The following is a 12,901-nucleotide window of genomic DNA, read 5'->3' as shown; positions in this document are numbered from 1 at the left end:
AGAGTTTCACTGGGAGGAGCCAAGTTGATTTCAAAGGGGAATAGCCAATCAATCGAATGCAATGCACTTGCGCAATAATTTTATTGTTTTTCTTTAATATAAATTTTATTTCATTTTTGTCAACTTTTGTTTCAAGTTTAATTAATTTGTTGGTTTCTGATGGATTATTTGTCATGTACGTAGAGAAGTGATCAAGTTCTCTTGGTACAGAAATCTCTTTATCTGTTGATGTTACTATTCTGTCATCATTTTTTATGTTACGAGTCATTGCTCTCGTGCTTACTCCTAATATGTTTAAATTTTTTAGTTCGTCAGAAGTTGTTATTATTCTCGACAAAGCATCTGCTCCTACATTCGATTTTCCTGATATATATTCAATTGAAAAATCATATTCTTCTAAATCAAGACGCATTCTGGTTAATTTTGATGTTGGATTTTTCATTCCGAACAGATAAACTAATGGTCTATGGTCTGTTTGTACTAAAAATTTTCTACCGTATAGGTAAGGTTTGAAATAATTAATAGCCCAATGTATGGCTGTTAATTCCTTCAGAATAACTGGTTTATTTTTCTCGCCAGGTGTAAAAGTTTTACTTGCAAATGCTATTGGTAAATTTCCGTTTAGTGTTTGTTGTGACAATACAGTTCCACAGCCAATGTCTGAAGCATCTGTTGTTAATATAAATTGCTTCGTAAAATCTGGATATTGGAGTAATCTAGGTGACATTAATGAATTTCGTAATATGTTGAATGCGTTTTGGCAATTATCTGTCCATCTGAATTTTGAATCCTTTTTTAGAAGTTGGTTAAGTGGATTTGCAATCAATGCAAAATTTGGTACAAATTTTCGATAATAATTACAAAATGCAACGAATCTTCTGACTTCATCTGCATTTTTTGGGATTGGGTAATTTTGAATTACTGAAAATTTAGAATCATCTGGTAACATGCCATGCTCTGTTATTTTATGACCTAGAAAGGTAACTTCAGTGCTAAAAAATTTGCATTTCTGAGCATTAAGTTTCAAATTATAAAATCTTAATCGTTCAAAAACTTGAGTCAAATTTGAAATATGATGATTAACTGAACATCCCGTGACGATAATATCGTCAATATAAATAAAGGATATTTCTGGAGTTAAACCAGCCATTGCAATGGTCATCATGCGTTGAAAACTGTTTGGGCTTATATTTAATCCAAACGGTAATCTCGTAAACTGATAATGTCCATTTTGTGTTGAAAATGCTGTAAATTTTCTAGACTCATTGTCCAAAGGTATTTGATGAAAACCTGACATGAGATCTAAAGTTGAAAAATATTTTGCTCTTCCAAGTTGGTCTAAAATATCATCAATTCTTGGTAGAGGAAATTTGTCTGCTAAAATTTTCTTGTTCAGTTGTCTGAAATCGACAACTAAACGCCATTTCTTGTCATTGTCACAAGATTTTTTTGGTACAAGAAGAATTGGTGAATTATATGGTGAAACCGAGGGTTCGATTATATTACTCTCTAACATTTTATTCACTTGTCTATTTATTTCATTATGTTGAGCATGAATCGTCTTGTAATTAGGAATATATACAGGTACTTTGTCGTTAAGAACAATATTCTGTGAATAGAAATTCTTTCTAGTCACATCCTCCTCTGGGAGACAAAATATATCTTGATATCTAGCAATTAAATTTTTAAACTTGTCTTTAGCATATATGGGGATTTTTTCTGTATCTATGATTTTAAAAATTTCATCGAATCTCTTATTATTTTTGTTATTACTATTAAGTATTGTATAATTATTTAAAATACTTAATGTAGGTTTAAATTCTGAATAGTGTATATACAAAGGTTTGTTTGTGGTATTTACAAATTTTACATAGGGTTTTGCTGGTGAAATTATAGTATTTCCACAGAAAACTCCTGGATAAATTTCTTCCGAATGAACTACCATATCTTCTATAATATTTAAATATGGTATCCTTCTAACTACTTCACTACGGCTTGGTAACATGAAGCCTTCTTTTAAATTATCTTCTATTGGTATTGAAATCTGTACATTAGCTATATTAAAGGTAAGTAGCCAATATTCATAGTCTATTAAACACTTATAATTTATTAAAAAATCCCTTCCTAGTATACCGTCTGCTTGTATTGGTAGGTCTGCGGTAACTAGATGAAAATCATGATTTAAAGTTAAAGTATTATTAAAACACATAGCTGTATTTGTTATACCTAAAGTTTCTACACTGTTTTCCGTAATTCCGGTTAATTTAATTTTATTGTTACTATTTACAGGTTGAGTTGGGAGAATATTTCGTGCTTTAAACAACGAAATATCTGCACCGGTGTCAATGATTAGGTTGCATACTTTATTTCCAGTCATGTGCACTTTGACCTGAATAAAGTTTGATGCATTTAAATTTATTGTCAAAATCGGTGAGTCTGACCGTAACAATTGTCCAGTTAGTCGACATCTGCGTTCAATTGTTACTGGTTGACTAAAAAATAATCAGAATTGTAATTTCCTGATTGCGTCGTTTGATTGTTGGGGTTAGGTACTGTATTGTTGTTATTGAATGGTACCAAAGCTTGGCAATTATTATCCGATTCAATTTGTGGATAAAATTGATTATTGTTAGTATGTGCGTTCCGTCGAGGAATATTTTGATGATTTACAGCGTACATCCTAGCTGGAATGTTATTTCTATTGTAAGTTCCGTTAGGATTTCTATTGTTATTCTGGTAGAAATTTCTTTGAGTAGGATATTGTTGTGACCCTTGGTTGAAATTTCTGTTAATGGGATATTGTTGCCAATTCCGATTGAAATTTCTGTTGTTATTTGGGTATCTATTCTGATATCCGCATTGAGAATAATTTCTCTGGTTGAATCGATCGGTCATCATTGAATTTCTATGGTTAATATTGTGGTTTAAGTACTTGTTATTATTCTGTCCAGAATTGTTTGGTTGCCTGTTTTTTATCGAATGCAGTACTACTGCATTTGTGTCTCTATTTCCCGTCTTCTCGTTCTCCACCATGACATTGATGGCTTCTTGGAGATTATCAAATTTTCCAATTCTTAACATCATTTTCGTTTCTTTATTTGATGTCTCGTCGATAAGTGTTTGGATTGCTGCCTTTTGAGACATTTTCCTCGCTACATTGTCAGGAATTTGTTCTCTAATATAAGTGTCTTTCAATTTGTCTGCTAAAACATCGAGTTGTTTAATAAAATTCTCGATTTCATTGGCGTTTTTCAATTTTAAATTTTTCAAATTAGCTAATGCTAAATCTGAATTTCCTTTTTCTTCACAATTTGACTTTATCTTGGTTGTGATCTCGTCGTATTCGATGGGAGTTGTGGAAAATAAGTTTCTTGCTTTTCCACTCAACTTTGTCAATATTACTTGAATCGCTGCAGCTTTATTTACATCTGGTACTATTGTACTAGTCAGATTAACTGCATCAATAAAGGATTTTACTCCACCTGGACTTCCATCATAGGTGGGTATAAGTGTTGCTAGTTCAGCAGCTGTCTTAATACTTAACGCCATTATCTTTTTGTTGTTTGCTCTTAGATACCAAACTACAATTTTTGCTAGTATTTTGAGCTTAAATTTTCTCTTGACCAGATTTATTTCACTGCGCACTCTTAACAATGAGTCTTCAGTGTCTGGTTTCAAATATTGGAGTAAGCCAGGAGGTTTTTCGCTTGTTTCCGGCTCACTGTCATATTCTCGTTGTATAACTTGAGAATTGTCAAGTAATTTTATACACTTTTGGTATATTACCTTCAATGCTCCGTAGGTTTCTACTTCTTCATTCCACTTAGATGCATTGATTCTGAATTCGAATGTTTTTAAAACTATTCTATATTCCTCCAAGTTTTCTTGTATTTGCTGTCTTTTTATTTCAATATTTTGTAAGGTCCTAGGTCGAAGTTTATTTTTGGTTAGGTTTTGAAATTCTTTCTTTAAATGGAATTCGATTTCTCTAAGTCGATCCATTGAAGAGAACTTGTTCGTTTAATTTGTACACCCTACTTCTCATTTTGTTGGTGTAATCTCTTGCCAGTTTCATAATCTATCCAGGTAATTGGATCATCTCCAGGCAATTCACGTATTCGAGTTAACAATTCTTCCCAAGAATTGAATACTTCGCTCGTTTGTAATGGAGCAAATGGTCCCGTTCCTTTACCTTTTCCTACTTCATCTAGGAATTCTAGAAATTCTTTGAGCTCGACTTCCGAAATCATTTTGTATGTTATTTGTATTTAATTATTGATGAGAAAAAGATTAAATTTATTTTTAAATAGGAGGAGAGAGGAAGAGAAAAAAAAAATGTATATACGCATATGTGTTTTTATGCTATCTCCTGTAGACCAGCGATAGTTCGAGCGGCTCTCAAAGCTTCTGTCCGCGTACAATTTTTATACAGTTTGTAAACTTTGTTTAATGCAAGCAATAGTGTGATGATTAAAATCACACACAATATAACTTCATTAGTTTCATGGAATCGAGAATGCTGCTCAAGGTAATTTAGAACTGTGACCTGTGGATCTCCAGTATTCGTTACCTTTTTAGAGCTAAACAATCCCATGTTAGTTCATATTCGAATTCCTTAAAGTTTCATTATTATTCGTGTTACATTCGTGATTCATTAATTTATTTCATTAATTTATTTCATTAATTCTTTGATGATATTTGAATGATAAAAATTATTTAATTGTATAATATCTACTTGCATTTCATTTATTTAGTCTTCTTTTTTTTTTTCAAATAACTCACTCTTGTTTCATCATATCATTTTGATTAAAAAAAAATTTCTGAAGTGAACTTTCATCGTATATAATCTACAGACGTAATCGATAAAAAAAACAGATTTAATCATTTACTTGAAAACTTCCTTTGGACCACCGTCTAGGTTGATTTGCTGCTCATCTGTTTGCTGCTCACGCTGCTGCTGCTAGTTGATGGCCTTCGCCGGGAATTTTCTTCTGCGCCTCTTTTGGTTTTCTATCTACCCGCCTGCCAGTTCCTTACTGCTGGCAGTGGTCTCGCCTTCCAAGGAGCACTTGCGAGCCAACTCTTAGGCAGCTTTTTTCCATGTTCATTGCACAGGTCGTTGTTCACTGGACACTTCGGTAATTGTTGTTACAGTCCGTTATCTGACTTTTTTTTTTTTTTTTTTTTTTTTTACATGGCCCTTTCGCACTGCGATACAGTTAGTCTTTCTTCTGGCACTGTTTCTCTCACTACTCAGTTAGCTGCTTTTTTTTTTTCTCTGGCACCGTTTCGCACTGCGATAAAAAAGTTCTGAAGTGATAATCAGTAACGTCCATGCTTTGTTCACTCCAATTTTTGGGTTCACATTTACTATCACAGTTTAGTACATTGTTGTGATACGGCTGGTTGGTTTTGCACACACTTTTTCTTGCTTTGTTTCACTCAGCCACACCAAGAATTTCGATTACTAATTCTTATCAGCGAACTTCATTTCACTCTTGCACCGCAGTACTCTTGCTCACTTTCATCCTCAATAATATTGCACTGGATCTCCTGGAATTCCGCCGATTTTCCGATGAATTCAAATACCGTCGCACATCTAGAGCTGTTACATCGGATCGCTTTTCCTGTGGCTCGTTTTACGTGTCGAGCACTATCATATCGCACTCGCATCCGAAGATTGCATGAATTCTTTTTAAAACACGGTCGCCATCAAATGTTTTTCTACCCATGCTCAACTCACGGTTGTCATCAACTGTTTTTAGTTCACAAACACGGTCAACATCAAATAACTTCTATACACTTTATTTCTCTTTTTTTTTTTACCAAAGACACGATACTCTTTATATTAAATTATCTGAAGAAAACTCAACACGACCTATCGCGTGGCGTGAGTCTCTAGAACTCCCTTAACACTGGTTACTAAAGTCCTAAGCTAGTAGTTACAACAATTTGTGTAGAGTTTCACTGGGAGGAGCCAAGTTGATTTCAAAGGGGAATAGCCAATCAATCGAATGCAGTGTTCGATGTGAATGGGGTCAAGAAATAATAATGCTTACTGCACTCGTAAGCGCGCATATCGATTTCATGGGAAATCGTAAAGTGTCACGACGACTTTGTATATGGTCGCGTATTTCATCAGAATAGAACTAGGTTTGTTTTGGCTACTGGTTTATTGCCTTTAGCTGCGCGCGATATGATGTAAGAGTACATTCATATCGTCAGCGCACGTTGGCTTGTTTCTATGAATGAATGTGGGGAAAAGCAATTAACTAAATAATGCAGTTGTGCTTGAGGAATGTTTCATGGGAATTGTAAATCGAAGTGACTACGCATGAGTCATTTATTAAGAAACAATCAACTGCTTATGAGGATGGGTTTTGGGGATGGATTTAAAAAATGGGTTATGGAATGATATATGGCCTATGAAATATGGGATTTGAAATGAGATTTGGAAATGGGATTTGAAATCATACTACACCCTGCGTGGACATTGATTATACCCCTCCACCTGGCTGTCCACGTGGACATTGTTTAACTGTTGGCTAGTTTCCCATAGCCACGAGATTTTTGTTCTGGGACCATACACTTCGGCATCTGTTCTGATTCTCATTTTCGACCCATTATACTGAACGAGAAGGTTCGATTACATTGTATGGAATGTCGTAATTTGCCCTAGGTTTCATTCAATCGCTGTTCATCTCTGAGGATGGTCCTACGGGTAACTTAATAAAGTCCTGTCGGGTTCGGATCCGGAAGCCAGCATGTATTTGGTTTCAGACGCATTGATTCTCAGTCCAACTCTTTCTGCTTCGTGCTTAAGCCTGGTGTAATGTTTAGCTACCATCTCAAATGTTCTGCCGACAATGTCTACATCATCAGCGAAGCAGATGAAGATCCAGTCACTATTGAAAATCGTACCACGCAAGTTAATCACCGCTCGTGATACCCTCTAGCTCAATGTTGAACAGTGGGCAAGAGAAACCGTCACCTTGTCGAAGCCCCCTGCGGGACTCAAATGAATCAGATAATCCACCCGATATTCGCACGAATCATTGTATTCCATCCATCGTAGCCTTAATATGATGATGATGACCCACCTCATACCCCTACAAAGGTTTGAACTGGCCGATTTATCTAATAGATAATATTTATATTTAACCAAATTAAGATATCAGTATTATAAAACAAAACAGCGAACTGACTCTGTTGCAGGCATGAATTTCTATTAATCGACCATCATAAATAGGCAAAAACTTTAAAAGAAAAACAATGGTCCTATCCTTATCGACATTATCATAATGATAATCCCAACTTCAGACCCAAAGTTTTTTTAAGGCATGTCAAGAAAATTTCCAACCCGGGAAGATCCTTGACAGATTGGGAAGAGAACCCAATATCTAAAAGTGTCTACTTAGAACATGATAGAGATCTGCCACATTCACAAATACTCGATATAACCATCTAATGATAAGATAGTTTACGACAATTCTGAATGAGCTATCCCCATTCCAGTTTCCACTTCAGACCCACATAAAAATTTCATTATGTATCAGTGTTCTGCCAGTGTTCCATTAACATAGTCCAGGCCGACCAAACGCGCGCGAGGCTCAAACTCTCGTAGACAACACTTATTACTTTTTTTTTACAATATACATAAACAAAACAAAAAAAAATCATCATCATCAGTACGAACATGGTAGTTTAACCTGTAAATAAATTTTATTAATTTTTATCAATTGAAAACATAAATGAATGTTTTAGGAAAAAAAATATAAAACCTGTTTACAAAACAGATTTTACGTGTGAAATACACATTTTCTTCAAATGAAACACAAATTTCTGCATTACTCGAGAATTAATCAAGCAAATGAAACCAACTTTGGCATGTGGAGGTTTTAGGATGCAATAAATGTTTCTATGGTGATAAGATACTCCTTCCCCTCTCTTAGAGGGGGCTGCCATACAAATGAAACACAATTTTTTTAATTACTCGGAAATTAATCAATCAAACGAAACCAAAGTTGGCATGTGAAAGTTTTAGGGTGCAATAAATGTTTCTATGATGGTTAGACAGTCCTTCCCCCACTCAAAGGGGGGGCTGCCATACAAATGAAACACAAATTTCTGCATTACTCGAGAATTAATCAAGCAAATGAAACCAAATTTGGCATGTGGAGGTTTTAGGATGCAATAAATGTTTCTATGGTGTTAAGATACTCCTTCCCCCTCTCTTAGAGGGGGCTGCCGTACAAATGAAACACAAATTTTTGCATTACCCGAGAATTAATCAAGCAAATTAAACCAAATTAGGCATATGGAAACTTTAGGGTGCAATGAATGTTTCTATGGTGGTTAGATACCGCTCCCCCCTCTCTTAGGGGTGGCTGCCATACAAATAAAACACAAATTTCTGCATTACTCGAGAATTAATCAAGTAAATGGGCGCAACGAAGTTTGCCGGGTTAACTAGTTATCTATAAAATGTATCAGCTGACCTTTCACAACAAGTTCTAACAGTTTCTCTAATATGTGCAGCATGTTAATAGGGCGGTACTCTTCGGCTTTATCCGTCCCATTAACTTTGGGAATTGGAATCACAAGGGATTCCTTCCAAACCTTTGGCACGTGCCCAGTTCGTAAAGAGCCATTTAGCAGGTCCAGCAGATCGTGTCCAATGATGTGAAAGCAATCTTGAAGCACTTTCGCGTTGACATTATCGGTACCAGCCGATTTTTGCAATGAAAAACAGATACCTTTCAATTCAACAAAAGTGATAGGTGAAAAACAAATGGAGCAAATAGTCTGCTATTGATAGTATTCGGCTGTATTATTTCGTCAGGTTCTCTGACCAACGCAATACTTTGGTTGATCAGCAGAACACTATTAACGAAATAACTGTTAAATTTATCTGCAATAATTTGGTCTGACTGTTCTTCTGACCCTCCGAAAACTATGGAACGCGGTATACTATTTTTCGAATTTAATAATGTTTTTAATATTCTCCATAGTCCTTTACTATTATTTTGATGTTCATCGATTTTCCTCTGTATATATTCACATCTAGTCTTTTTCAAGGCCCGTGAATATATGTTCCGCGCTAAGGTGTACATGTTCCAATGGTTTTCTGAATTAGTTCTCAAAAACTTTTTGTACTTTTTGTCTCTTTTGCGTTTGAGGCGCATCAGATCCAAAGAGTACCAGCTGTTCGAATTGCTCAAATCAATATGTTTTTCAACTACTAATTTATTCGTACACTCTCTCAAAATATTAGTTAGAACAGCTACTTTATCATTCAGATGTCCAGTCATTGCCACAAAATCCAGGCTTGCCGACACAAGCTGAGACATGGATTCTTTAGAATATCGTTTCCAACATTTGATCTTTACTTTATTTCCATCACTGTCATGCTGTCCATTCTCAATGTAAACAAAAATTGTCTCATGGTCAGTTATTTTAAATTTGGCCTCGGTCGAAGAATGAACAGTAGCAAAATTTGAAAGGACGTGATCAATCAGAGTTCTACTATGTTTAGAAATTCTAGTAGCTTCGAGAACCGTCTGAGGACGCACGTTTTCTACAAGTAATCGCATTTCTGCGTAATTTGTACAAAGCCCAGCTATATTCAAATAGATTATTGCCAACTTACTTTCACATGTAGTTTTCCGAAATTGCTATTTAGTTTGAAAAATGTTGCTTTTTTTCTTCTCCAGCAATCTCCGATACACAGGACACTGTGTACTATAAGTTGGATGATTTTCATCCAAATTCATTTTTTGTTCCTTTTTAACTTTCAAGCAATTTATACATTTCCATTCTGTTGATGAACACTCAGATGTTTTATGTTTTCCATTACATCTTGAACATGTTTGTTCTTTTTTGCAGTCGGTGCTCTTATGTCCAAAATCTCCACATTTGAAACATCGCAGAACATTAAAGGCTTCAATCACATTACATTTATCCCACCCAACACTTACTTTACCAGCAGTCATCAGGTGGCCATAAGTGTCATGATCAACTTCAATAATCGTGTTATATTTATTATATTTCAAGCGTGGATTTTCATACTTCGCAACAACTTTCAGTGATAGAAATGTTATCATTCTGACTTTTTAAATTATCGATAAAAACCAATATTGATCACTCATCCCAATAATTTTCAATTTTGGTTTGATTGGTTTTGGTATAAACGTATTAAACCTCTCTCCAAGATTGCTTTCAATTCTTTGTTTTACATTTTCTACATTATCCCCTTCCGCACATTCAACAATAATCGAGCCATCTTTCCCGTTCTTGAAATTGGCTATTTTGTGTATTTTGGGATCTAATTTAGTTTTTAAAATTTTTCTTGTTTCTTCACTCTTTTTATTAGACTCAACTGCTTTCACCACAATCACCGGACGAGCCTTACGAGCAACGACATTCGCATAACTTACAATGTTCTTGCTATTATTATTCAGCATCACCTTTTCTTTCAAATTACCTTTTTGCATGAAATCATTATTGTTATTCATCAACATAATTTTTTTACTCTGTGTGTCCAAATTGGCACTAATTGTGCTTGGACTAACATGTCGCTTCCTGTTCATAACAGCTGTGTCCCTATCTACATAATTTTTTTCAGAGAATAAACTTTTTATATTTTCAAACTTTTTGGCAACACTGGTTTCCAAGCTTGCAAGCTTCTCTTTGGAAAGCTCGTCGAAAGATTTAACAAGCTTATCCCTTTCCTTCTCAATCGCAATGTTTATTTGCTCGATGATGTTTTCTTGAATGCTAGTGAGAGAAAGCGAGACCTTTTCCATCTCTCTTTGCAATCCCACAACATCTAAACCATCATCTCGCACGCCACATTTCTGGTTCGACAAACATTCGTCACATACAAACTGAATATTCGCATTATCTGCAATCAGTTTCGCTGTTTCCTTTGTAAGTGAAGTACAGCGCCGATGGAATCGAACACCGCACTTACCTACACAAGCGACAGGATCATCGCTAATCATTATTTTGCCGTCACACGCCTTACACTCGCTCATCTCGAGTAGGCCCCGTGCGGCAGCAATGGCTAAAGCGGATGAAAAAAAAACAATACAACAATACACAAAACACAACACAAGCAGCTACGGTTGCTATCCTGAGGCATACAAACTACCATGTTCGCCGAAAGAAAAAAAAAAAAAGGTTCTCAAATGGGGATCAACACTAGGGTAGGAGCCTGCCCGTTGGTCTCAAATGTTCCTATCTCACGCCTCCACGAAGATCATATGACGACATTTTTAAATCGGGCTATATCTCTCCCGGGGAAGGCCTCCCGGGTCATGGAGGCCTTGCCAACCCGCTGTCTCCCGGGCAAAGGAGATACACTCAGAAAATGGAGCTACGTTCACGAAGAATACTTACAATGCGATCGCCCGAGGAGGGTCCCCGAACTGGAGCTGGTCCTGGAACGGGCGTAAGAGCGAGCGGCCAGCGGCTGGAGGGCGAGGTGCAAGAGCGGGCCACCAGCCGGGTTCAACCCGAAGAGCTACCGCCACACGGAAACAGCAGCCATCGACATCACCCAAGAAACGCTGCGCCTACGAGGCGTGTTGTGACTGCCAGACGGCAGTCGTCCACACTCGTGGGTACCACTAGGCGCCGGATCATGTGGACACACGAAATGAACGAATTCGTGATCCGCGCCTATTACATCTGCACTGCTTTGGAGACGGACATGAGCGGTCGCCCTCGAATACTAACAATGTTCGAGGAAGCGTATCCAGAGTTCGTCGGGAGGCTTGATCAGAAAGCGATGAACGCGAGGCGTAGAGCGATAGTACGCAACAACATGCTCTCCCAAACGCAAATCGACGAGATCAAGCAGCAGGTGCAGAGAGAAATAAGCTCCAGGAACAATAGAGCAAGCGATGTGTCGAGACGAAGTTCTGTACGGCTGAGCAATTCATTCGCGAGTGGGGCACGCGAATCAGCACCAGTGGAGGCCACAGTACAACAACCCCCTGAGCCGGAAGACCCACATCCAGATCAATAACTACTACGCGATCTGGTCTTCCACTACGACGAGGCGATCTCACAGTTCCGCGACACAGACCCATTGTCGCGCCCCAGGATCCCGAAGTTGCAGCATTCCCGCAGGCTGACAAGTGCAGTAAAGCTCATGAACGAGCACGTTCTTCCGCTGCACTTGGTTTATGCTGAGAACATGGAGGAGCTGCAACTGAAAGTTTACTGTGCTGTTGTGGCGACCGCCAAAAGTTTAGGATACCGTATTAGGCCAAGAGGCGAACTGCTCCAACATCTCCGTGAAAGGCGTGAGCCTCCATGGCGAAGGAGATTGGAGCAACGGATCCTAAACAAGCGCGCCGCAATTGGAAGACTGATGGCGTACAAAAGAGGCAGCAGATCGGCGAAATTATGTCGCCAAGTTGCTGTGATCGTGCGGCCTACTGAACTTCGCCAGCTGGGAGCTCACCAGCTGACGGAAAAACTCGACACACTGGTACAGCAATTGAGCGTCCTAACTAAACGGCTGAAACGTTACTCTGACTCTACAAAGCGCCAGGAACAAAATCGGATGTTCAGAGATAACGAAAAGGCGTTCTACGACCACATTAGCGACGAGAAGCCCGACTACCGCGAAGGTTTGCCAGATATTAGCGATGTGACGAACTTCTGGGCTGGTATTTGGGAGACCCCAGTACAACATCGCGACGGGCAAATGTGGTTAAGACGGGAGGAGAAGAGTTGTGGTGAAATTGGAGAGATGCCAGCTATCATCGTCGAAGAAAACGATGTCCGCGAAGCCTCGCGGTACCTGAAGAACTGGGCAGCACCGGGCCCCGATGGTGTTCAGAACTTCTGGCACAAGAAGCTAACCGTCGCACATCCAAAGATAGCTGAG

Source organism: Toxorhynchites rutilus, chromosome 1 (assembly GCF_029784135.1).
Source record: "Toxorhynchites rutilus septentrionalis strain SRP chromosome 1, ASM2978413v1, whole genome shotgun sequence".
NCBI classification, from domain to species: domain Eukaryota; kingdom Metazoa; phylum Arthropoda; class Insecta; order Diptera; family Culicidae; genus Toxorhynchites; species Toxorhynchites rutilus.
This window is presented reverse-complemented; position numbering follows the sequence as displayed.